We start from the raw sequence: 26,680 nt of genomic DNA, 5'->3' as shown, positions 1-26,680 counted from the left end.
AGTGGAGGGAAGTAAAAATAAAAAACTAAACTAATATGGTTGCATAAATGTGCACACCCTTAAACTAATACTTTGTTGAAGTACCTTTTGATTTAATTACAGCACTCAGTATTTTTGGGCATGAGTCTATCAGCATGACACATCTTGACTTGGCAACATTTGCCCACTCTCACTTGCAAAAACACTGCAAATCTGTCAGATTGCGAGGGCATCTCCTGTGTACAGCCCTCTTCAGATCACCCCACAGATTTTCTATCAGATTCAGGTCTGGACTCTGACAGGGCCATTCCAAAACTTTAATCTTCTTCTGGTGAATCCATTCCTTTGTTGATTTGGATGTATGCTTTGTGTCGTTGTCATGCTGAATGATGAAGTTCCTCTTCATGTTCAGCTTTCTAGCAGAAGCCTGAAGGTTTTGTGCCAATATTGACTGCTATTTGGAACGGTTCATAATTCTCTCTACCTTGACTAAGGCCCCAGTTCAAGCTGAAGAAAAACAGCCCCAAAGCATGATGCTGCCACCACCATGCTTCACTGTGGGTATGGTGTTCTTTTACTGATGTGCAGTGTCGTTTTTGCGCCAAACATATCTTTTGAAATTATGGCCAAAAAGTTCAACCTTGGTTTCATCAGACCATAACACGTTTTCCTACATGCTTTTGGGAGAATTCAGATGTGTTTTTGCAAAATTTAGCCGGGCTTGGATGTTTTTCTTTGTAAGAAAAGGCTTCCGTCTTGCCATTCTACCCCATAGAAAACACATATAAAGAATACGGGAGATTGTTGTCACATGTACCACACAGCCAGTACTTGCCAGATATTCCTGAAGCTCCTTTAATGCTGCTGTAGATCTCTTGGCAGCCTCCCAGACCAGTTTTCTTCTCGTCTTTTCATCAATTTTGGAGGAACATCCAGTTTTTAGTAATGTCACTGTTGCGCCATATTGTCTCCTCTTGATTATGACTGTCTTCACTGTTTTCCATGGTATATCTAATGCATTGGAAATTCTTTTGTACCCTTCTCCTAACTTTTAACAATGAGATCCCTCTGATGCTTTGCAAACTCTCTGCGGACCATGGATTTTGCTGTAAGATGCGACTAAGAAAATGTCAGGAAATACCTACTAGAACAGCTGAATTTTATTTAGGGTTAATCAGAGACACTAAATTATTCTCCCCCGCCCCTAAATGATTTCAGTTTGTTTTTCAAATGAGTTGTACAGTTTATAGGTCACATTAAAGGTGGAAAAAGTTCTGAAATTATTTATATTTGTCTAATTTTTTTACATCACAGAAACCTGACATTTTAACAGGGGTGTGTAGACTTTTTATATCAAATGAACCTAAAAATATTTTAACAACTTCTCTACCAGGCCAATTCTGACATTTCTCTCCTGCATGTAAAAATCATACATTTTTGCTAGAAAATTACTCAGAACCCCCAGACATCATGTACATTTTTTAAGCAGAGGCCCTACAGAATAAAATGGTGGGTGTTGCAATTTTTTCTGTCACAAGGTACTTGTGCAGTGATTTTTCAAACACAATTTAAAAATAAAATACAGTTAAATGAACTTTAATGCAAGAAAAAACAATATATAACCCATTTTTTTGTAAAATATAATGTTACACCGAGTAAATACATAACTAACTTGTCACACACTTGTGGAATGGTGCCAAACTATGGTTTAACATTTTTTACAGGTTACCATTTTAGAATTACAGAGGAGGCCTAGCACTAGAAATATTGCTCTCCCTATAACGATACCTCACGTGTGGTGCAAATATTTACATATGCAGGCACCACCTATGTATGTACTCGCCAAAGCACGCAAGCATGGGGGGGGGGGTGCTTTAAAAAAATGTTTTTATTTATTTTATTATTATTTTTTTTATTTGTACACTGTCCCTTTATTTTGTATCACTTTTATTCTCATCACAAAAAATGTAAACATCCCTTGTGATAGAAATAAGACATGATAGGTACTCTTTGTGGAGACATCTGTGGTCTATGAGACCCCATATCTCTCCTCTACCTTAGAAAACATGAGATAAAAATGAAAAACAAACCAAGAAAAAAAAACACATTGATCTCAGGCTTACCAGAAAAAAAAAACAGGGTTTACATCTGCCAGAAGTGGAAGTGATGTCATGATGTTGCTACTGGCATCCCAGCACCATAGAGATGGCCAGAGACCATCTGGTCCACAGCCAGCTCTATAACAACACAGCGGAACCGCCGGATCGGATCCCGGAGATCTCGATTGCTTGGTAGAGCCTGTAGTTTAAGGCATCATCCCGGTATAAACACTGAAAGCCCAGGATGTCATCCTACGGGTGGCAAGTGGTTAAAAACTATTTTGCTTTCTAGTGATCTCTTTGAAACTGGATTATTCTAAGGACTCTATAGAAAGTTTGAATTGTTCAGAAGAACTTGAAGAACATTACACTACAAGGACACGTTAGGGACAATTTTTCTTAGGTGTGTTAACATACAAAGTACCACCTAGGACTTGAAATCCTTAAGCATTTCTTAGGACAAAATATGTGCACATCTAGCTTACAATTGATCATGAAGATCTGCCAGCACAGTACAGACAGGGTTAATTATGGCTAACAGAACTTCCCTCCCCCATCCTTAACATTACATAAGCTGCGTATATTAAGCTAAATAACACTTGTATAGGACTTTTCAGCAAATCGATTTTTTTTGCATATTTTTAGCATTATGTTATGTGAATGGGAACCTATAACAAAGTAGGTGATATCCCAATTAGGCTGCAAAGGTGTAAATACACTTTAAGGTAGTAATGTTACTTATGCATAAATAAACAATACATTTAAAATAAACTAAAGTATCAGGGATTTTCATTTAATTACATAAACAACTGAAGTTGTAATGTTGCTGACATCAGCATTAATATAGTCATACTGACATATTACAGAAAAATTACTCTCAATAGCACTGGGTAAATCAGCTTTAGTTAAATAAAAATGGAATACATTTTAATATCTGGCATGTGAGTTTGGTCTTTTATGATTTATTTTATTTCAATTTTCTTGTTTGCATAATGCACACATCACTCTAAGCTCTGCAGCAGTGCAAACATCAGAGGTGTCAAAAGCATAGCCAGAAGGTATGCAGACAAAAGAAAAAAACATAATGCCAGCAAAATCCATATGCTTTATAGCAGGTGAGACAACTAGAATGTAGTATGGACAGTGGATGAGGCATCAATTTATGTGGGTGAAACAGGCAGCACCAAAAAAGTGCCTATAATAGTTTAATTTCTAACCCAATTTTAGCCAAGACTCCAGGGTTAGAATCAGATTTCCATAGTTGTCTGTGTCATGACATGGACATGTAATGGAATACAGTCTAAACACCTAGCAAAGTCAACGCTAAATACTCAATAAAGTGCTAGAAATATATACAACAGGTAAAATAAGTTTTGAACACGTCACCATTTTTATTCGTAAATATATTTCTAAAGGTGCTATTCACAAAAAATGTTAACCACATGTTGGTAACAACCCATGCAATCCATACATACAAAGAAACCAAAACAAATAAGTTCAGAAATTATGTCTAATAAAATAGAATGGCACAGGGAAAAAGTATTGAACACACTAACTTAAATTCATTTAATACTACATACAAATTCCTTTGTTGGCAATAACAGCTTCAAGACGTCTTCTGTATGAAGAAACTAGTCGCATGCATTGCTCAGGTATGATTGTGGCCCATTCATATACACACACACACACACACACTCTTCAAATCTTGAAGGTTCCATGGGCCTCTTCTATGAACTCAATCTTTAGCTCTTTACTTAGATTTTCTATTGGATTCAAATCAGATGATTGGCTGAGCCATTCTAGCAGCTTTATTTTCTTTCTTTGAAACCAACTGAGAGTTTCCTTGGATTTGAGTTTGGGATCATTGCTTAAATGTCCACCCTCTTTTCATCTTCATCATCCTGGTAGATGGCAGCAGATTTTTATCAAGAATGTCTCGGTACATTTTTCCATTCATCCTTCCTTCAATGATATAATTTTGCCAGTACCATATGCTGAAAAACAGCTCCAAACTTCACTGTTGGTATGGTGTTTTTGGGGTGATGTGCAGTGCCATTTGACCTCCAAACATGGTGTGTATTATGGCGTCCAAAGAGTTCTATTTTGGTCTCATCTGACCAGACTATATTCTCCCAGTATTGCACAGGCTAGTCTAAATGTTGTGCAGCAAACTTTAAATGAGCTTCAACATGCTTTTTCTTCAGCAATGGAGTCTTGTGTGGTGAGTGTGCATACAGGCCATGGTGGTTGAGTGCATTACTTATTGTTTCTTTGAAACAACTGTACCTGCTATTTCCAGGTCTTTCTGAAGCTATCCACAAGTGGAACTTGGCCCCTGGACAACTCTTCTGATAATTCTTTTCACTTCTCTGTCAGAAATCTTGGCTGGTTTATAGTGAAATGATGTTTTTTACACTTCCGGATTATGGCCCCAACAGTGCTCACTGGAACATTCAGAAGTTTAGAAATTCTTCTGTAACCAATGCCATCAATATGTTTTATGACAATAAAGTTGCAAAGGTCTTGAGATTGGTCTTTGCTCTTACTCATCCTGAGATGTTTCTTGTGTAACACCTTGGTAAGGAGAAACCTTTTTATAGGCCATCAGTTGAGACTGAACCAGGCGATATTAATTTGCAATGACAAGGGGCAGGATTACTTTCTAATTACTGGTAGATTTTAGCTGGTGTCTTGGCTTTCTGTGCCTTTTTGCACCTCCCTTTCTTCATGTGTTCATTACTTTTTCCCTGTGTCATTCCATTTTATTACACATAACTTAATTTCTGAACATATTTGTTTTGGTTTCTTTGTATGTATGGATTGTATGACTTGTTATCGACGTGTGTTGAAAATGTCACGTCAATAGCACCTTTAGAAAAAAATGTACTGATAAAAATGGTGACATGTTCAATACTAATTTTACCCGCTGTATATACTGTATTTTTTTTTAGATTTGCCTAGCACAAATTGAGCATTAAAAGTGTACACAGATAATCCTAATTTACGAGCATTCACTCTGCAGAATAAACAGTCCTCTCCAAAGGCCTCACATTCTGCCCAACCACCAAATTGGATAATTTGCAATTATTGTCAGATATGGAGGAATTGTTCAGGAGACAAGGCTCAAAGAATATTTCCACAGTAATGAAAAAATGGAATGCAACAAAAAGAAAAGGAACAGCAACTGTACACCTTCACAAGGATGCAACACCAAACTGGACACGTATATTGACAGCTTCAGACTGTGAGTTACATCCCTGATAGCCACCCAAAAATTTTGTACAATCTTTCACCATACAAGATTTAAGCAACAATCAGGCCATCACCATCAAACCAGCAGATAAGGGGGGAGCAGTTGTTGTGATGGATGCAAACAAATACAAACAAAAATGCTACTTACAGTGGATATAAAAAGTCTACACACCTCTGTTAAAATGTCAGGTTTCTGTGATGTAAAAAAATGAGACAATGATAAATCATTTCAGAACTTTTTTCACCTTTAATGAGACCTATAAACTGTACAACTCAATTGAAAAACAAACTGAATTTTTTTTTTTGGGGGGGGGGGTAAGTAAATATAAAAAAACATAAATAATGTGGTTGCATAAGTGTGCACACCCTCCCTATAACTGGGGATGTAGCTGTGTGTGTGAATTTAGCAACCACATTCAAAATTATGTTAAATAACACACCTGCCATCATTTAAAGTGCCACTGATTAACCACAAATATAGTTCAGCTTTTCTAGCAGCTCTTTCCTAACATATCCTACAGCAAAAGCCCTGGTCTGCAGAGAGCTTCCAAAGCATCAGAGGGATCTCATTTTTAAAAGGTATCAGTCAAGAGAAGGGTACAAAAGAATTTCAAAGACATTATATATACCATGGAACACAGTGAAGACAGTCATCATCAAGAGGAGAAAATATGGCGCAACAGTGACATTACTAAGCACTGGACGTCCCTCCTGACATTTTCTTAGTCGCATCCTACAGCAAAAGCCATGGTCCGCAGAGAGTTTCCAAAGCATCAGAGGGATCTCATTCTTAAAAGTCAGGAGAAGGGTACAAAAGAATTTCCAATGCATTAGATATACCATGGAAAACAGTGAAGACAGTCATAATCAAGAGGAGACAATATGGCGCAACATTGACATTACTAAAAACTGGACGTTCCTCCAAAATTGATGAAAAGACGAGAAGAAAACTGGTCTGGGAGAATTCCAAGAGGCCTACAACAACATTAAAGGAGCTGCAGGAATATCTGGCAAGTACTGGCTGTGTGGTATATGTGACAACAATCTCCCATATTCTTTATATGTCTGGGCTATGGGGTAGAGTGTCAAGACGGAAGCCTTTTCTTACAAAGAAAAACATCCAAGCCCAGCTAACGTTCGCAAAAACATATCTGAAGTCTCCCAAAAGCATGTGGGAAAAGTGTTATGGTCTGATGAAACCAAGGCTGAACTTTTTGGCCATAATTCCAAAAGATATGTTTGGAGCAAAAACAACACTGCACATCACCAAAAGAACACCATACCCACAGTGAAGCATGGTGGTGGCAGCATCATGCTTTGGGGTTGTTTTTCTTCAGCTTGAACTGGGGCCTTACTCAAGGTAGAGGGAATTATGAACAGTTCCAAATACCAGTGAATACTGGCACAAAACCTTCAGGCTTCTGCTAGAAACCTGAACATGAACTTCATATTTCAGCATGACAATGACCCAAAGAATATATCCAAATCAAGAAAGGAATGGCTCCACCAGAAGAAGATTTAGATTAAAGTTTTGGAATGGCCCAGCCAGAGCCCAGACCTGAATCCGATCGAAAATTTGTGGGATGATCTGGAAAGGGCTATGCACAGGATATGCCCTCGCAATCTGACAGATTTAGAGTGTTTTTGCAAGGAAGAGTGGGCAAATTTTGCCAAGTCAAGATGTGCCATGCTGATAGACTCATACCTGAATAGAAGGAGTGCTGTAATAAAATCAGAAGATGCTTCAACAAAGTATTAGTTTAAGGGTGTGCACACTTATGCAACCATACTATTTTCAGTTATTTTTACTTCCCTCCACCTAAAAGATCTCAGTTTGTTGTTCAACTGAGTTGTACAGTTTATAGGTTACATTAACCATTAGCCACCCGGCCAATGGCCGTTTGGCGGCTTCAGATGTGTATCTGCATTGCGGGTGCACGCCTTTTGGCGTGCTCCCGCACATGCGCCGTTTGCGCTAGTGCAGAGTGGCGCAGCAGTGCGATCTGTCATCGGCCGTGCACCTCGGACACGGCCGATGACAGATCCGAGTACCGCCTCCCGTTGCTGGTACCATGTGACCTGCTGTGACCAATCACAGCAGGTCACATGACAGTTGTATACAATGGATGGCTTCATTCATGATGCCATCCATTGTATACTAGTGCCTAGCTGTGAATGGTCACAGCTAATCACATGCACATGTCATGTGATTAGCTGTGACCAAATCACAGCTAAGCACAAAAAAAAAAAAAAAGCTGAATGAATCGATTTCATTCAGGTAAATGCTTGCTTATAGCAAAGTAATTCTTTGCTATAAGCAAATTGTGTAAAAAAAAAAAAAATACTGATCACTGATCACTTCCCCAAAGTAGTACAATGTTACTATGAAAGCTCTAGTTGTACAATGTTACTATGGTAACATTGTACTATTTTGGTCATAGTAAAATATAAAAAAAATCTTAAAAAAAATAAAAAAAAATGTAATAAAAAATTAAATATAATAAAAAAAAAAATAAAAAAAAAAAAATATTTTTTTTTCATACTGTCACCAGTTAGTGTCCCTGTTCACCGCCATGCCAGTTATATGATGACGCTGTACTGCACTGGTAACAGTATGTAAAAAAAAAAAATAGTGAAAATAATTTTTTTCATTTTTTCATTTTCCGAAAAATTATGACAAAAAAATACAACTTCAAAAAACTCGCCATGCCTCTTATGAAGTACGTCGGACTGTCTACTCTGCAAAAAGGGGTCATTTGTGGGATATCTGTACTATTCTGACATTCTTGGACCTCAAGAAATTAGATTGGCCGTCAGTACTTCAGGATTGATCAATTTTCAGATCTATACCATAGTTTGTGAACTCTATAACTTTCCTAAAAACTAAAAAATACATCCTAATTTGGGTTATTTTCACCAAAGACATGTAGCAGAATACATCTCGGCCTAAATTTATGAAGAACAATTATTTATTTGTAAACCTTTATAACAGAAACAAAGAAAAATGTGTTTTTTTTTCAAAATTTTTGGTCTTTTTTTGTTAATTTAGCAAAAAATAAAAACCCCAGTGGTGATTAAATACCACCAAAAGAAAGCTCTAGTTGTGTGAAGAAAATGATAAAATTTTAGTTTGGGTACAGTGTTGTATGACCGCGCAATTGTCATTCAAAGTGTGAGAGCGCTGAAACCTGAAAAATGGCCTGGGCAGGAAGGTGTAAAATTGCACGGTATTGAAATGGTTAAAGGTGGAAAACGTCCTGAAATTATTTATCTTTGTCTCATTTTTTTACATCACAGAAACCTGACATTTTAACAGGGGTGTGTAGACTTTTTATATCCGATTCAGGATTTTACTAAGCAATTTAATGGTCTCATTAAAACACTACCAGCCCATCTACATTCATACCTTATCAATGTGATTATGGATAATTCAAAAATCAGGGACTTCTACATTCTGCCCAAGATCCAAAAGCCAGGAAATCCAGGCAGACCCATCATAACAGGTATGAACACACTTACTGTACATATCTCAGGCTTTGTAGAAAAAAAATTGTTAAAACAGTTAATCATGAATACTTCTAGTTTCCTGCAAGACACGACTAATTTTCTGAACAAGATCAACAATATACAGCAATTACTACCAAATACACTTCTAGTCACATGGATGTAGAATCTCTGCATAGTAATATTCCTCACAAGGATGGGAATGAATGAATGTCACAGATTCTTATCATCCTCACCAAAACACAAACACACTGCAGAGGATGTTACACAGCTCACTGAATTAATTCTTACACACAACTCCTTCGCTTTCAGTAATGACTGTGTTCAATGTATGGGTACTGCTATGGGAAGTAAGATGGCATAGCAATATGCAAAATTATTTATGGCTGACCTGGAGGGAAAATTCCTGAACAGCATACAACAAACGTCATACAGATACTATCGATATATCGTTGATATTTTCATTATATGGACAAAAGGTGAGGAAAATCTAAAGCAATTTTACTCATTGATCAACACTTTTCACCCATCAATTAAACTAAAAATGGATTACTGAATTTCTTAGATACCACAGTATACATCAGGGATGACAAGATTCACACCTCAATATACAGGAAACCCACTGACAGAGGCAGCTATCTCCAGAGTTCTAGTTCACACCCACAACAGACTAAACAGGCTATCATAGACAGTGAGGTCATCAGATACCACCGAATATGTTCAAATGCAGAAGACAGAGATAAACATCTCAGAACACTAGCAGACTCCTTCCATAGAAAGGTTACAAGGACAAAACCATCAACACCAGCATAAACAAAGCCTTGAAACCCCAAAGAGAAAATCTACTCCAATGCAAAGAGAAAAAAAAAACAACCGTGTACCTCTAGTAAACATTCCAGCACTAGAAGGAATAAGAAAAATAATCAAAGATTTGCAACCCATCATAACAGAGGATGGAACTCTGAAAGAAATATTTCAACAAACACCAATACTGGCATTCAGACAACCACCCAACCTCAGACAAACTAATCAATAGGAAATGTCTGATTGTGAAGTCACAAATAATGGAAGCAAAACCTGCAATAAAAAGTGCTGGCAACTGTGCAAGCAAATGAATCCATCAAAAAGTGTTACACACTCAAAAAGGGACCTTCAATGTCACAGGATGCGCCTGCAACTGCACCTCCAGTAATGCCTCGAAATGAAAATTCTGGTACTGAAACTGAAAATTCAGGATGCACTTGGTCAAAAACCAAAACCGAACTGGACAGTTTTTAAAAATGTATATTTTTCAAACACAGTTTTTTTGGGAAAAAAATACATGAATAAAAAAACAAAACACAATATATACCCCAATTTTTGTACAATATGAAAGATGATGTTATACTGAGTAAATAGACACCCAACATGTCATGCTTTAAAACTGGGCATGGTTGTGGAATGGTGCTAAACTACGGTACTTAAAAATCTCCATGGGTGACGCTTTCAAAATTTCCACAGGATACCAGTTTAAAGTTACAGTAGAGGTCTAGTGCTTACTCTTGCTCTGATATTCGTGGAGATACAAGATGCTCAGTTCAACTGCTCAGCTTTATTTTAAAAAAGACTATTAATAAGTGTTCTTGCAAGAACACTTACTGTTATCTCACAAATATATTCTTATTATAGCTAAATTTACCACGCTAACCCCTCCCACAGTTTTTACACTACAAAGACAAGCAATATATCAAAACGTGCGGATTGTTCCCGATCGGATTGCTATTACTTTGTGGAACGTTTTGCCGAATGGTTCACGAAATATCGTGTTTTTTGTGGTGAAATTTTCCCATAGGAATGAATGGCACAACTAGAGTTGGAGCTGACAAAGCTAGAGTGAGAAAGGAAAAATCAGGACATGATTTCTAAACTGCCATCACTCCCTCATTTTCAAGCCCACCTACACATATCTTATATCAAAACGTTCAGCTATCCCTGCTGCCACTAAAAATGTTTACAGCTAAGACATAGTCCTGATAGTTTTCACAATATAACCATTTGTGTGCAACTCACGCCGCCCATTGACTTTCATTGAAACTTCACTCGCAGCCACCTGAAATTTGAAGGGACATTTCTAAACTGCGACTGTGCCTTCATGTTTAGTATTTCAGAGACATACTATGCACCAAAATGTAGGTCTGGGTCTTGTGAGTCTTTGCTCTTTGCTGTAGGATTTATACGTTATAAAACTACAACCGTTTGAAGATGGCAACCGCCAGTGAAGTTAGCAAGTTGGAGCAGTGTGTTTATAAAAGCTCCTCTCAGCTTGCTGTGAGTGAGTTACCATAGCAACCGAAGATGAGTCAGCAGCCAGCAGAGTTACAAAAGCTAGACTGTTAACTGAAAAATAAAAGTTCAAATGCATTTCTCACTCTATCAGGCTTGCCATGTGCACTTTTTACATTTGATCAATCACTTGGTTAGGGTTGGATGCAAGAACACTTCACACAATTTCCCCAGAAATTGTACCTTTTCTAGTTATTATTAACTGTCTTTATAAATTAAAATGTTTAAATGATATCTATGCTTTTAAAAATTTTTGAGCATCCATAAACATTCTCAAACTCTTGAGAGACTCTGTGGTTGTGTATCTACGCCTATTGTAACACCCAGCTGATAACTTCTCAGAGTGGGAAGGCAACATAGGCGCTCTGGAGACAATTGTAGAAATGATCATCTGAATAAGGCTAGCCTTCAGGCTGAACAAAAAATAAATCTAACAGATTGCTCCATCCAAGTTATATGGCGTGGCCAATTAACCAACCAGCATGTCTTTGGAGTGTGGGAGGAAACCAGAGTACGTGGAGGAAACCCACAGAGGAACAGGAAGAACATGCAAACTCCAGGCAGGTAGTGCCATAGTTGGGATTCGAACAATGTAGTGCTGATACGAGGAAATACTAACTGCTAACGCAAGTGTGCTGCCCTAGATTTTTTTGCTATTTTTTGTATTTACAACACAATGTACAGTTTAAGTCCCTTGACTTCTACGATATTTACAATTTACCCACAAAGCCATATTTACAATACAATCTACAATACAAGTATGAAGTTAGTTTACCTCTCAACTTCCAGTCTGGTCATGCTGCCTGCTGTGTGTCCCAACACAAAGAGACCCACAGCTTGATGAAAAAGCATTATATTCCCCCCTCCTTTCTGTCCTGTGGCTAATATACTACTCCCTATTTGGTCACTGTTCCTAGCAAATGTATATTGGGCACAGCCTGTTGGACGTTCAATGAAGGCTGCTGTTTACAAGTCATACAACCCAGAACGTATAAAGTGGAAAACTATATACATTTAAACCAGTATGGAAGCTAGGAATAGTTTGATGCTACAAAACACTCAATGGTTTAACTACTGTATATTTCCATCTAACTAAAATATACTTGTAATTATAACATTATTTACATCTGTTAATGGAGATTTCACATAAACTCATTATCTAACAACCAGTATAGGCATTCACCTTCCTCCACCAAGTCCCACCTCCTACCTACACTGCAGGTCCCTGCATCCCTTGTTTGTATGCATGCCGTTCTACCTCGTCCATTGGGGATGACAGCAATACACCCTATAGGAGACAGTATCATTCAAACACTTTGGGGAAGGCCGGAAGGCATAGCAGTCTTTGATGTAACAGGATGACCACTGGAGTCTACAGGAATGCAATTGTGTTGGCATGGTATCCTGTAATAGGAAAGGGTGAGAATGCACTGTGGGTTGTCACCCATTAACAGGAGGTGTCAGATGCTGGAAGAATCAAGAAGTACTTATTATTTATTTCAGGTAATGTATAGCACTGTCAATTTAGGCAGCGCTTTACAGATATATTGTACATTCACAACAGTCCCTGCCTGTCCCTGTCTTTGCAGTGTGGGAGGAAACCTGAGTATCTGAAGGAAACCCACGCAGGTATGGTGAGAACATGCAAACCTAAAAGCTTTAAAAACCCTCCCCATATAAAAAATTAAACGCCATTTAAAGGAGAATCATATTTTTGGTTAATAAACACATGAATGTGTTAGTCACATAATTTACACTTTTTAATACCAAATGTAGATAATCACGTCTTTTACTTTGCTTGGAATAAATTACTCCTATTTCCGGTTCTCTGAAGACCAGAATGATCTGCCCTGCTCAGCTTCGCCAAAGGAAGTTCACTGGTTCATGGAGATGAGAGACAGCAGAGGAAGTAGAGAGATTTCAATGCAATAGGCACCTATCCCCTGCATGTTAAACCCGCTCACACAATAACATGAATTATTTAGTGCTCAGAAACTTCACATGTGCCGCGTACTATAAGCCGACCACTGGCATTTTCACTTCAAATTTGTACACTCTTTAGTCAACACGCTTCATCTGCATTTCTAACACCTGCTTCAGTCATCTGTGAAGAGCCGTTATGAACAAATTTCCCTTTCATCTTCTCACTGTCCATCCAGAACACATACACAAAAAAATTATACAGGGGAGCATAATTATTTAGCTTTTACGCCGGTGACACAGTCTACTCAAACGGAAATATTTTGATCATTTCTTGAAAGGAAATGGTTATTCAATAGGATAATACCTAAAACATGCATGCTTTTTATCTCCCTGAAATCAAACATGCAATAGATTTTCCTATCAAGAAGATCATTAATTTTACATAGGAGTAAGAATGAATGTGTTTTATTGTTGAAATATGACAGAAGGCTACCGTTTTTTTATTTTTTTTCGATAAAAATGTAGTTCTAAATGTGTATAAAAAGCTACCTTGTAATATATTTTATATATAGTGTTCACTGACACACACATTTTAATGTCAACATATATTGTGAAAAGTAAGCACGGAATACAGTATATTCTTCTTTGCCCATCTACACACATAAAGAGTAGCATTTCCACAGAAAACAATGGGCAGAGCAGCTGAAATACTACACTCATCACATGTATAATGAGTGGGATAAAAATAATGATGTATGAGCATATTATTAGTTGTGATATAACTATAGCATGTACTGTATTGTTTCATATAACAAGTAACTGACTCCTTAAAGCAACCCTGTGTTTAGGACAAAGCAATAGATGAGCTGTAACACCTAAATGCCCCCAGCATTTTACTTACCAATTATTCCTTTTTAACTTTACACCCTTGCCATTCCCCTCAGTGCAGGGAGCTGAAGGTAATACCAGCTATGAAGGAGCATGTGACTTACTACACGAGACCATACATTCATGTTATCCAGCATGCTCCTTGTAGCAATGGACCAAGACATTAATGGGCGAAATGGTGAAATGACGGGTGCAAACATCAAGCACGAAGTCCAAACAGCAGATCATCACCAGCACACCATAAAATTAAAGTTATGGACAGGGCATTTTTTTCACCACCAAAAATAAACAGAATTATAAGGGGTTGCCAAGAACCCCTTTCTCAATCATCAGTAACCACAAAATATCTCAGTTGCTATTTTTGGTGACAAATAGGTGTCTTGTCCTTAACTTTTCATTTTTTGTGTGCTGATCATAATCACTCCATATGTGACAGCACTGCCACAAGGGAAGTCCATAAAAGTCTATAGCCTTCTGTGATCCTTTTCTTTTTGTATTTTGCTTGCTCTCCAAGGGCTGCAGCAGACATGCATTCACATCATCTTCCTTAACTGTAGCATCTGAATTTCCTAGTGTTTAAGCTTTTATAAACAACACACTACAGAGAACCCATCACCTTCTGGCTTTGCTCACATCTTGATTTTACATATTTTCCCATAAAATCACTGCTATAGCAGATTCCCTTTTCAAATTATACTTCTTAGCAGTCTATATTCTCACAACTGTGAGTGTCACAAGTGCATGAAGAAACCTCCAAAGCTGTCACTATGCTTCCTGGAAAGCACATTGCCTATACGTCCACACAGGTAGGCAAATTGATGGGGATTTATGTGCTCAGGCAGCCAAGTCCATCACATATGAGTGCTTTGTTCAACTCTAGTCCATTGGGGCAATTAGAAATGGGAAGTCTTTTCAGAGTGCAACAAAACACTTTGTTTTATTGAAATTAGAAGGGTCACAGTATTATTTAGACCTTTGCCTTTCTAACAAGCGCTCCCCCTCGTTTCTTTTCTTGCCATCACAGACTATCACAGGGACAGGAAGCAAAGAGAAATATTTCTCATAGGGTCACACAGACTGCAATAAAAAGATGACAGAAGAAATACTTTTCCAAAGTTTACTCAAAACAGTTTTAGTTGAGGGTGGGCTTTAACCCTATCCAATCACTTTAAGTGTGTGCATGGGAAGGTGCACAATAAAGGGTTAGTTCACCTTTACCAAAAAACTGCCTATGCAGGTAAGCGGCTCCTGTAGATAAAAACAAACTGCGAAGCTTTGACTGAATAATGCCCTTGCTATAGATATAGGCAATTAATGGTACCCCCTGAAGCCTGGCCAAAAAAGTCTCAAAAGATGTTATCTGTCCATCCTGCCGTGTTGGTAGGAAATTGCTAAGACACTCCATCAATTATTGCTCACCCCCACCATCACAGGATTGAGCTCTCAAACCCCGTACATGTGTGGCCCATTATCATCACAGCACTGGAAAACTCAGAGCTACTGTGACGGGGGGGGAGAGAAAGATAGAACGCATGCGATGACTAAGAGTGTCCTAGCAACATCCTAGCAACAAGGCAGGACAGGGGGATGCCATCTCTGGGTGTATATTCCCAGGCTTCAGGAGGCATGTAAATGGCCTACACCTATAGAAAGAGAAATATTTAACTTTGGTCAATGCTGCACAGTTTGTGTTTATCTACAGGCTCCCCTTACCTGCAGAGACAGATTTTTTGTAAAGGTGAACCAAGCCTTTAAAACAGTGTTCCTGTTTTCTACCCTTGGTTACAACACTGCACTGTAACAGTGCCATAAGGAAGGGAAGATAACAAAGAAACTACAACTCCATCTGCCATGTGTTACATATAAAGTGATCGAGTAGTAGGGCACTGGACCACTTGTATTAGTGGGAAATTTGGGTTTCATCCATTATAGGGATATTACCTTTAGAAAGCTCTTCAGAGGACAAATGCCTCCTCCTTAGACAGAGCTTGTAAACTCATGAAAGAAAGTGCCAAGAACAAGGTGCTTCAAAGTGCCAAGAACAAGGTGCTTCAAAGTCCTTTATGTTCATGTTCCATTGTAGCCCTGATAAAGGGGTACCTGCCAGACCCTTGAAATCTGTTGGCTGTTTGTCTTTTGAAAAATTATTATGGGCATATACATGCCTTGTGTGTGGTGATTTCCTCCATGTTTAAATGTAAAACAACCTGCTTTAACTAAGGGTAAAGTAAAAAAACATACTTGGGATGGAATTAATCTATTCATTGAGGAAACTGCATGGAGCTTTACCCGTGAGAAGCTTTAACAACAGGTGATGGATTACACAGGTTAATATAATGCACAACTTTATCCAATGGTACCACATGAAAGTGAGTGGCAGGCATTACCGCTCTTTAGTGAATTAAGGTCTAAATAAGGGAAACACTAGGACATACAAATTACATTTGGTTAATTAAAAATCTGTCTCTGTTTTATGCTGTTGTATGAATACGCCTCCATTAACATGAGAATCTTGTTACGTATTTACCTATGGGAATGTTTACAAGAAATATACACAATTTATGTTATAAGGCTGGCACATTATCATCTCTTGCTGTATGAAATTGTGCTGGCACCAGTAACTCTGTTATTGTCATTTCAGCATGCTGCCAAACAGCTTGTAATGGCACACTGCCACCTAGCAGAGATACCCTCAAGCGTGCTCCCTGTCTGGACTGCTTGTTTCTGTCCTTCCAATGCCATGATTAGGACTCTAAGCAAGCGGACAACTATTAGGTCCCCAAACATAACAAGGTGCCCAACACAGCTCTCAGTTAAAATTAGCTTCCATGTTCAATCATCCTAGACACTGCTGCTGAATGTGCTAAGATTGCAGACATATCGAACAATGCAGAGCACTAACAAGAGATACTTTCCTGATATAATATGCTAATTGGAAGTAAACAAAAAAGGTTAAAACAAATCTACACCCCACACTAAGCCTTATAGTACTAATTTGTGTCATGAAATGTATTCTGTTATTTCCTGAAGTCTAATAATCTGTCAAATGATTTGGTTAGCTTAGTAAAAAAATTTGATTAGCTTAGTAAAAAAACATAGAAACAAACAATGTCCATTAAATGAGGGAAAAATAAAGAACTTCCCCCTTTCAAGACTTTACAAATAAAAAGGCAGGGTAACAGCATGCTGCTAATTACATTGGATTTAATGGAATGCATCTCAAGTAAAAAAAAAAAAAAAATCAAATAACAAATATTGAGCATTTTGTCCCAGCTTTAAAAATTTGATTTAGAAGTGGCTGGTCTTTCTTGTAATCAAATTTGTATCACAAATATGTAAGACAAAGAGGACACTAAATAATATACGCTCAACCAGCACCAATCCGATCCCCCTTTAGGGGATATACATGGGATATACACGGGAAGGGGGTGGGGGGTCTTTACTAAAGACATATATACTGTGCATTGCAAGTGCAGTTGCTCCAGAGCTTAGTAAATGAGGTAAAGCTTCATTTTTTGCAAAGAATACCCAAATAATTTGCAAAGAATACCCAATCACATACAGGGCAAATTAAAAAAAACTGCATTTTTGCTTGCACATGATAGGATTATAGAAATCAGCAGAGTTTCCTTTAATTTCAGAGTTTTCCCTCACATCTAGAGCAACTGCACTTGCAGTGCACAGACTATTTACCTGTAATAAATCAACCCCACTATGTTTTATAAGCCCTTACAAATAAAAACCTCTGGATTGTTTTTACTCTGTGTGGCAATATTTTCAAAAGCTGTCCAGCCCCTTCTTGCGTCTTCAGGATCAAAACTGGTGGGTATGAGAGACTGACCGTTATGGTCATCAGTCTCTTTTTAAACCAAGTTGAAGCTGAATTCCAGGAAGCTATAAAAAGACACATATTAACCACTTTGTACCTGGGGCAATTTGTAAAATTAGAACCCACAAACATTATACATTTTACTTGCACAGCTATTTATCATGCACACACATCTCTTTAGGAAAAATAAACTAACATGAATTTTTGTGCACACAGACACAACCCAACTTTCTCTTAAGACTCGGCATCATGCCCTGCCTTTTGGGTTCTTGACCCAAGTGTTGCCCCATTGAATGATCTTGCGCGTATATGCTATATGACTATCTTTCTGGCTCGTACCAAATGATGTGATTTATTGTATCTGCAGCTACCCATTCTAACGTCCCCTCTACTCCTTACCCATTCTCCCCCTTCTCCACCCCACTTCTCCCCCTCTCCTACCCTCCTTCCCCTCCCCCTCCCCTCCCCCACCCCCCCCCTTTTTTGTTTTCCCATATTCCCCCCCCACTACCTCACTCTACATCTCCACCTCTAACTATTAACCTTTATGACATCTCTATATCTCACACCTTTTACATGCATTCATTATTCATATATCCCCGACAAAATATAGCATTTATTTTCTCATACAGGTGTGACTAATTTCACGCAGCTCACACGTTCCCAAAACGGACACACAAAACATAACATACACATCATCATGTGCTATCCTTTCCCAGCACTTCACATTCCCTCAACATAAGGGCTCACAAGTAAATAGGTCAGTAATCCATATACCTATAATGACTTATCTATTATACACTTTGTATCTGCTGGTTTGCGATATACATCTGTTATGATATATCTCACCTCGATTTGTACTGCAGTTTAAACCCATGGCCCGTCTGCAAAACGGGATGCTACATGTTGTGTCTATGTTAGGACTGTGATCCATGTTTGCATGTACATTGATATGCCTTATTTTTCCTAATAAAGTATTTTTTGGAAAAAAAAACAACTTTCTGTTAAAACAAAAGATGGGGTTGTGTCAAGTAAATAGATACCAAACTTGTCAAGACACACAGTTGTAGGCACCTGTGAAATGTCAAAAAACTACAGTACTTAAAATTTTTCATGGGTGACATTATAAAGCTTTAAAGGTTATCAGTTTAGAGTTAACCATGAATTATGGCTCTAGAATTGATTATGTTTGTGGCGATGCCTCACATGTGTAACACAACTGCTGTTTACATACACACGCAGGACCTACGTTTATATTAACATGTATAAGCAATGTGGACGGAGGTGCTTAAACTTTTTTTAAATTATTTGTATTTATTTTTTTACAATGTAATTTTTACTTCAACTGATGCTATTGATGAGCCTCCTATGTGATAGCAAGGAAAGGTGATAGGTACCCTTCATGAAGACATCAGGAGTCTATTATACCTCCAATGTCTTCTCTGTAGCTAGACAAGCACAGGTCATGATTGATTAGCTGCTTCCTGGCTACAGTAGCTAGAAAAAGACAGCTCTGAAGCACAAGTGAAAAAACTGTCACTGCTTCAATGTTCATTACCCTTCCCTCCCTTCTCTCACTTTTATTTTTTTATAATTATTGTTTTTTATTGGTCATTTGATTGTTTACAACAATTAACAGTATTGTCACAATAATGTATTACAGTTCTCTCACTTTTCTTAACCACTTGTCGACCGCAGATAGCCAAATGACGGCTTCACCGCGGCCGGCCAGTTCTGGGAGGGCATCAGCTGATCACGTGATGTGGTAAAATTGCAATCAAAGCGGCCTTTTACCACGTTATCAGCCGTGTCCAATAACACTGGGTAAATGCAGTTGCTGGTTATCGGCTACACTTTCCTCACGCTGTCACAGCGTGAGGAAAGTGCTGCCGATAACTGGCAATTGTCAGAGGACTGATCAGAACTGATCATCAGGGCACTGGTGATCAGTGTGCTGATGATCAGTGCCCAGCAGTGCCACCCACCTGTGCCCAGTAGTGCCACCCACCTGTGCTCAGCAGTGCCACCTACCAGTGCCCAGCAGTGCCACCCATCAGTGCCCAGCAGTGCCACCCAGAGCCCAACAGTGTTGCCCATCAGTGCCGCCGATCAGTGCTGCCTATTAGTGCCCATCATTGTTGCATACCAGTGCAGCATCATCATTACCGCCTATCAGTGTCCATCGTTGTTGTATATCAGTGCTGCCTCATCAGTGCCAGCTCATCAGTGCCGCCTATCAGTGCCCATCAGTGCTGCCTATCCGTGCCCATCAGTGCTGCCTATCCGTGCCACCTCATCAGTGTTACCTGTTTACCTGTTTGCTAAATTTTATAATAGAAACAAAGAAAACCTTTTTTTTATAGTGAAAAAAAATAAAAACACCCAGTGGCAAGTACATTCCACCAAAAGAAAGCTATATTTGTGTGAAAAAAATGATAAATATATCATATCGGTACAATGTTGCATGACCGCGCAATTGTCATTCAAAGTGCAACAGCGCTGAAAGCTGAAAATTGGCCTGGGAACAAAAGGGGTATAAGTGCCCGATAGGCAAGTGGTTAAAGGAGAAGTACAGAAAAAGCTTGTGGATCACAGAACTGCAGTTCGTTCTGCACTCCGGTGACCCATTTTCAGCCGGCAACAGACTAAAGTCCAGGATGTTTTAAAATGGTCTAAGGATGTGAAGTGGTTAATGCAAATCTGTATTTATTATTATATCATTAAATCCTTTTTTTTTTTTAAATTCATGCTAGAAACTAATAATGTCCCAAGACTGAGGAAGGGGGAAGCAGCACAAGGAATCATTAAGATGTGCTGCAGTACAAGGAGAATGCCGATAGGAGGAAAGAGCAGAATTAAAGAAGTGACCTTATCAGTCTGTGCTTCCCAATTCACTATGCAGTCAAAAGCCGTGGATGGGAAGGAGTGGTGTGTGGCATAGCTATTTAAATCTAAGAACGGGATAGACAGAAATACAAATCTTTTTAATACATAAACTAGATCCCTCATATGCATTTGATCTCTGTACAGTATTTAGCCAACTGCCTTGAGTTCAGCTTTAACTGTGTGACTGTGTGTGCAGTTATTGAGCAATTACCACATGGTTTATTTACCTACTGAACAGGAACTGCATGTTGTGTACACAGGAGAAGAAACAGGATAAAATAAAAGACAAAGAAAATTCGGGCTGAAAAGGATTTGAAAGTACATCACCTGATGGCTAACAATGGCCTACAGCCAAAAAATATAAATCTTACCAAAGAAAACAGAAAAAAAATCTAGTGGGAAATATCTCAATTCATAGAGATGTTCACAGCCTACACAAATTACTTAAAGTACAACTAAAGAATCCTGTAAGGCAGTCTAAACAAGGAAAAATACAACCACTATGTGATGCACAAGTCTCAAAAAGTAAATAAAAATCTTTATTTTCCCTGACTGAGCCAAACTCTCCTTCATTTGTGTCAGGTGCCCTGCCTCCCAGACACTTCAGCTCACAGTGGGAAGAGTTCAGCAACAGAAGCAGTGCTGTCAATCCAGGAAAGCTGTGGACAGAACAAGGTGTAGTCAGGTACCAACTGTCAAGCTACAGGCTTCTGAACCAGTAGTGACAATGCAATGTTTTCATCCCACTGTAACCAAGCAGACACAGCCTACATGAGAGCAAATTCAAAAACAGTGCAGCATTGTTGCAACACATCACAAAAAGCTGCATTAGGTGGACTTTATTGGCAAGAGCAACAGATATTTGTTTTAACTTTGCAGAGGGACTAAAACTAAATTCAGGTGCACTCATAATTAAAGCGATTATAAAGGCTTACTTTTTTTTTATAGAAAAAAATAACAAACATGTCTATACTTACCTGCTCATTGCAGTGGTTTTGCAAAGAGCAGCCTGGATCCTCCTCTTCTTGGGTCCCCTGAAGGCTCTCCTGGCCCCTCCCTCCTGTTGGGTGCCCCTACAGCAAGCTGCTTGCTATAGGGGCACCTACTGCTCTGTGTGTCCATTCACAGACGGAGCCACGACTCAGTCCCGCCCCCTCTCTACCACTGGCTGTGATTAACAGCAGTGGCTCCCACTTCTGTCTCAGCTAATGAGAAGAGGGAATCCCAGGATAGTCGAGACTCCAGCGCACATCACAGGATTGAGAGGGGGCTTAGGTGAGTATTAGGGGGGGCTGGGGGAGCCCCTGCACACAGAAGGTTTTTTACCTTCATGCATAGAATACATGAAGGTAAAAAGGTAAAAAACCTTGAGCCTTTAGAACCACAGCACATATTGTTTTTCAGTGAAGACCACAGTTCTTCTTTCACCACCTCCTGCCCGCCATATAGTAATATGACGGGCGCAAGGTGGTTCTCTCGTTCTGGGAGGACATCATATGATGTCCTCCCATTCTGACTGCACATGCACGGCTCAGGGAGTGCGCAGTGCGCCAATCGGCAGTGCGCTGTGTCCCTCGAACACAGTGGATCACTGATCACGGAAAAAGCCGAAGATGTCGGCTCGGTCATGTGATCAGCTGTGTCCAATCACAGCTGATCACATATAAACAGGGAAATGACGGTTATCGGCATTTCTCTCCTCTCGAGCTGTCACGCTGACAGCTCGAGAGGAGAGCAGAGCCAGTAATCGGCTTTCCGCGGAGGGGACATGTACACTGATCATCAGGGCACTGATGATCAGTGTGCCCTGATGATCAGTGTAGCCCCAAGCAGTGCCACCTGTCAGTGTCCATCAGTGCCTTATGTCAGTGCTCATCAGTGCACATCAATGCCACATATCAGTGCCCATCTGAGCTGCCTTTCAGTGTCACCCATCAGTGCCACCTATCAATGCCAATCAGTGCCACCTATCAGTGCTGCCAATCAGTGCCACCTATCAGTGCCAGTCAGTATTGCCTATCAGTGCCACCTAACAGTGCCAGTCAGTGCCGCCTATCAGTGCTAGTCAGTGCTGCCTATCAGTGCCAGTCAGTGCCGCCTATCAGTGCCATGTATCAGTGCTGCCTTTCAGTGCCCATCAGTGATGCCTGTCAATGCCACCTACCAGTGCCTCCTCATCAGTGCCCATCAGTGCAGCCTATCAGTGCCCATCGATGTAGCCTCATTAGCGCACATCAGTGAAGGATAAAAATAATTTATTTACAAAATTTTATAACAAAAACTAAGATAAAACATTTTTATTTCAAAATTCTCAGTGGTTTTTGGTTTAAGAAAAAATAAAAAACCCAGAGGTGATTAAATACCACCAAAATAAAGCTCTATTTGTCACAAAAAAATGATAAAAAATTCATATGGGTACAGTGTTTGACCGAGCAATTGTCATTCAAAGTGCAACAGCGCTGAAAGCTGGAAATTGGCCTGGGCAGGAAGGGGGTATAAGTGCCCTGTAGGGTGGTTAAAGTGGTTAAAGTGGATGTAAAGGCTGATTTTTTTTTTCTCAAAATAATAAGCATGTCATACTTACATGCTCTGTACAATGTACAGAGCGGAGCGGTTCCTTACCTCCTCATCTGAAGTCCCCCTCTGGCGATGTACCCTCCTCCTGTTCTACAAGTGCCCCCTCAGCAAACCGACTGCGGTGAGGTCACTCGTGCAGGCGTGCTCTCAAGCTGGGCTGTGTGCATCCACAGACAGTAACCTATGCTGTCTCTACCTAAAAACTGAACTGTATACACATGCACACACAGTATATATATATATATATACAGTCAGGTCCATAAATATTGGGACATCGACACAATTCTAAAATGTTTGGCTCTATACACCACCACAATGGATTTGAAATGAAACGAACAAGATGTGCTTTAACTGCAGACTGACAGCTTTAAATTGAGGGTATTTACATCCAAATCAGGTGAACGGTGTAGGAATTACAACAGTTTGGATATGTGCCTCCCACTTGTTAAGGGACCAAAAGTAATGGGACAATTGGCTTCTCAGCTGTTCCATGGCCAAGTGTGTGTTATTCCCTCATTATCCCAATTACAATGAGCAGATAAAAGGTCCAAAGTTAATTTCAAGTGTGCTATTTGCATTTGGAATCTGTTGCTGTCAACTCTCAAGATGAGATCCAAAGAGCTGTCACTATCAGTGAAGCAAGCCATCATTAGGATGAAAAAACAAAACAAACCCATCAGAGAGATAGCAAAAACATTAGGCGTGGCCAAAACAACTGTTTGGAACATTCTTAAAAAGAAGGAACGCACCGGTGAGCTCAGCAACACCAAAAGACCCGGAAGACAACGGAAAACAACTGTGGTGGATGATCAAAGAATTCTTTCCTTGGTGAAGAAAACACCCTTCACAACAGTTGGCCAGATCAAGAACACTCTCCAGGAGGTAGGTGTATGTGTGTCAAAGTCAACAATCAAGAGAAGACTTCACCAGAGTGAATACAGAGGGTTCACCACAAGATAGAAACCATTGGTGAGCCTCAAAAACAGGAAGGCCAGATTAGAGTTTGCCAAACGACATCTAAAAAAGCCTTCACAGTTCTGGAACAACATCCTATGGACAGATGAGACCAAGATCAACTTGTACCAGAGTGATGGGAAGAGAAGAGTATGGAGATGGAAAGGAACTGCTCATGATCCTAAGCATACCACCTCATCAGTGAAGCATGGTGGTGGTAGTGTCATGGCGTGGGCATGTATGGCTGCCAATGGAACTGGTTCTCTTGTATTTATTGATGATGTGACTGCTGACAAAAGCAGCAGGATGAATTCTGAAGTGTTTCGGGCAATATTATCTGCTCATATTCAGCCAAATGCTTCAGAACTCATTGGACGCCGCTTCACAGTGCAGATGGACAATGACCCAAAGCATACTGCAAAAGCAACCAAAGAGTTTTTTAAGGGAAAGAAGTGGAATGTTCTGCAATGGCCAAGTCCATCACCTGACCTGAATCCGATTGAGCATGCATTTCCCTTGCTGAAGACAAAACTGAAGGGAAAATGCCCCAAGAACAAGCAGGAACTGAAGACAGTTGCAGTAGAGGCCTGGCAGAGCATCACCAGGGATGAAACCCAGCGTCTGTTGATGTCTATGCGTTCCACACTTCAGGCTGTAATTGACTGCAAAGGATTTGCAACCAAGTATTAAAAAGTGAAAGTTTGATTTATGATTATTATTCTGTCCCATTACTTTTGGTCCCTTAACAAGTGGGAGGCACATATGCAAACTGTTGTAATTCCTACACCGTTCACCTGATTTGGATGTAAATACCCACAAATTAAAGCTGACAGTCTGCAGTTAAAGCAAATCTTGTTTGTTTCATTTTAAATCCATTGTGGTGGTGTATAGAGCCAAAAATGTTAGAATGGTGTCAATGTCCCAATATTTATGGACCTGACTGTATATATATATATATATATGCACACATACACACACACACATACATATATACATACACACACAGACAGTGCATCCAAAAAGTATTCACAGCGCCTAACGTTTGCCACATTTTGTTATGTTACAGCCTTGTTCCAAAATAGATTAAATTCATTTTTTTTCCTCAACATTCTACACAAACAATACCCCATAATGACAAAGTGAAAGAAGTTCGTTTTGAAATCTTTGCAATTTATTAAAAATAAAAAACAGAAAAAAAAAAACAACATGTACCGTATTTGCCGGCGTATAAGACGACTTTTCAACCCCTGAAAATCTTTTGAAAAGTCGGGGGTTGTCTTATACGCCGGTATACGGCGAGCCGGTGTCAGGACGGCACTTTTTCGAGGGGCGGCGCAACCCCCCCTCCTCCTCCTGTACCTTACCTGGCTCCGGTCCCGGTCCCACGACGATCCGGTCCAGGAAGCGCGGCTTCTCCTTCTTTGAGTTCGGCCGCTCGATGGTCCCGCCGCCCGCTCGGCTCCGCCTCCTCACCGGTGATTGGGCGCCAGCACTGGAAAGGCACACAGGCGACCAATCACCTTCGAGGAGGCGGAGCCGAACGGCTTCGCGAAAATCAAGCAGCCGTACTGAAAGAAGGAGCAGCCGCTCCTCTCCCCCACTGACACTAACGATGGGGCGCTGTTCCTCCCCCACTGACACCAACGATGGGGCACTATTCCTCCTCCCCACTGACACCAACGATGGGACACTATTCCTCCTCCCCACTGACACCAACGATGGGGCACTATTCCTCCTCCCCACTGACACCAACGATGGGGCACTATTCCTCCCCCACTGACACCAACAATGGGGCACTATTCCTCCCCCACTGACACCAACGATGGGACACTATTCCTCCTCCCCACTGACACCAACGATGGGACACTATTCCTCCTCCCCACTGACACCAACGATGGGACACTATTCCTCCTCCCCACTGACACCAACGATGGGGCACTATTCCTCCTCCCCACTGACACCAACGATGGGGCACTATTCCTCCTCCCCACTGACACCAACAATGGGGCACTATTCCTCCTCCCCACTGACACCAACGATGGGGCACTATTCCTCCTCCCCACTGACACCAACGATGGGGCACTATTCCTCCTCCCCACTGACACCAACCATGGGGCACTATTCCTCCTCCCCACTGACACCAATGATGGGGCACTATTCCTCCTCCCCATTGACACCAACGATGGGGCACTATTCCTCCTCCCCACTGACACTAACGATGGGGCACTATTCCTCCCCCACTGACACCAATGATGGGGCACTTTTCTCCCCACTGATACCAATGATGGGGCACTATTCTCCCCACTGACACCAATGATGGGGCACTATTCCTCCTCCCCACTGACACCAACGATGGGGCACTATTCCTCCTCCCCACTGACACCAACGATGGGGCACTATTCCTCCCCCACTGACACCAACGATGGGGCACTTTTCTCCCCACTGATACCAATGATGGGGCACTATT

The 26,680-nt window shown here is 40.2% G+C and overlaps 1 protein-coding gene across 1 annotated transcript in view; it reads right to left on the bottom strand.

Annotated features, from left to right (window-relative positions):
• SLC10A7 (solute carrier family 10 member 7) overlaps positions 1 to 26,680 on the bottom strand; it is a 276,262-nt gene that overhangs the window by 133,330 nt on the left and 116,252 nt on the right. The gene's annotated exons all lie outside the window — the stretch shown is intronic.

The sequence above is a fragment of the Staurois parvus genome, unplaced genomic scaffold (assembly GCF_062004578.1).
Source record: "Staurois parvus isolate SC_StPar_1 unplaced genomic scaffold, SC_StPar_1.0 ptg000090l, whole genome shotgun sequence".
Classification (NCBI taxonomy): domain Eukaryota; kingdom Metazoa; phylum Chordata; class Amphibia; order Anura; family Ranidae; genus Staurois; species Staurois parvus.
This window is presented reverse-complemented; position numbering and strand designations above follow the sequence as displayed.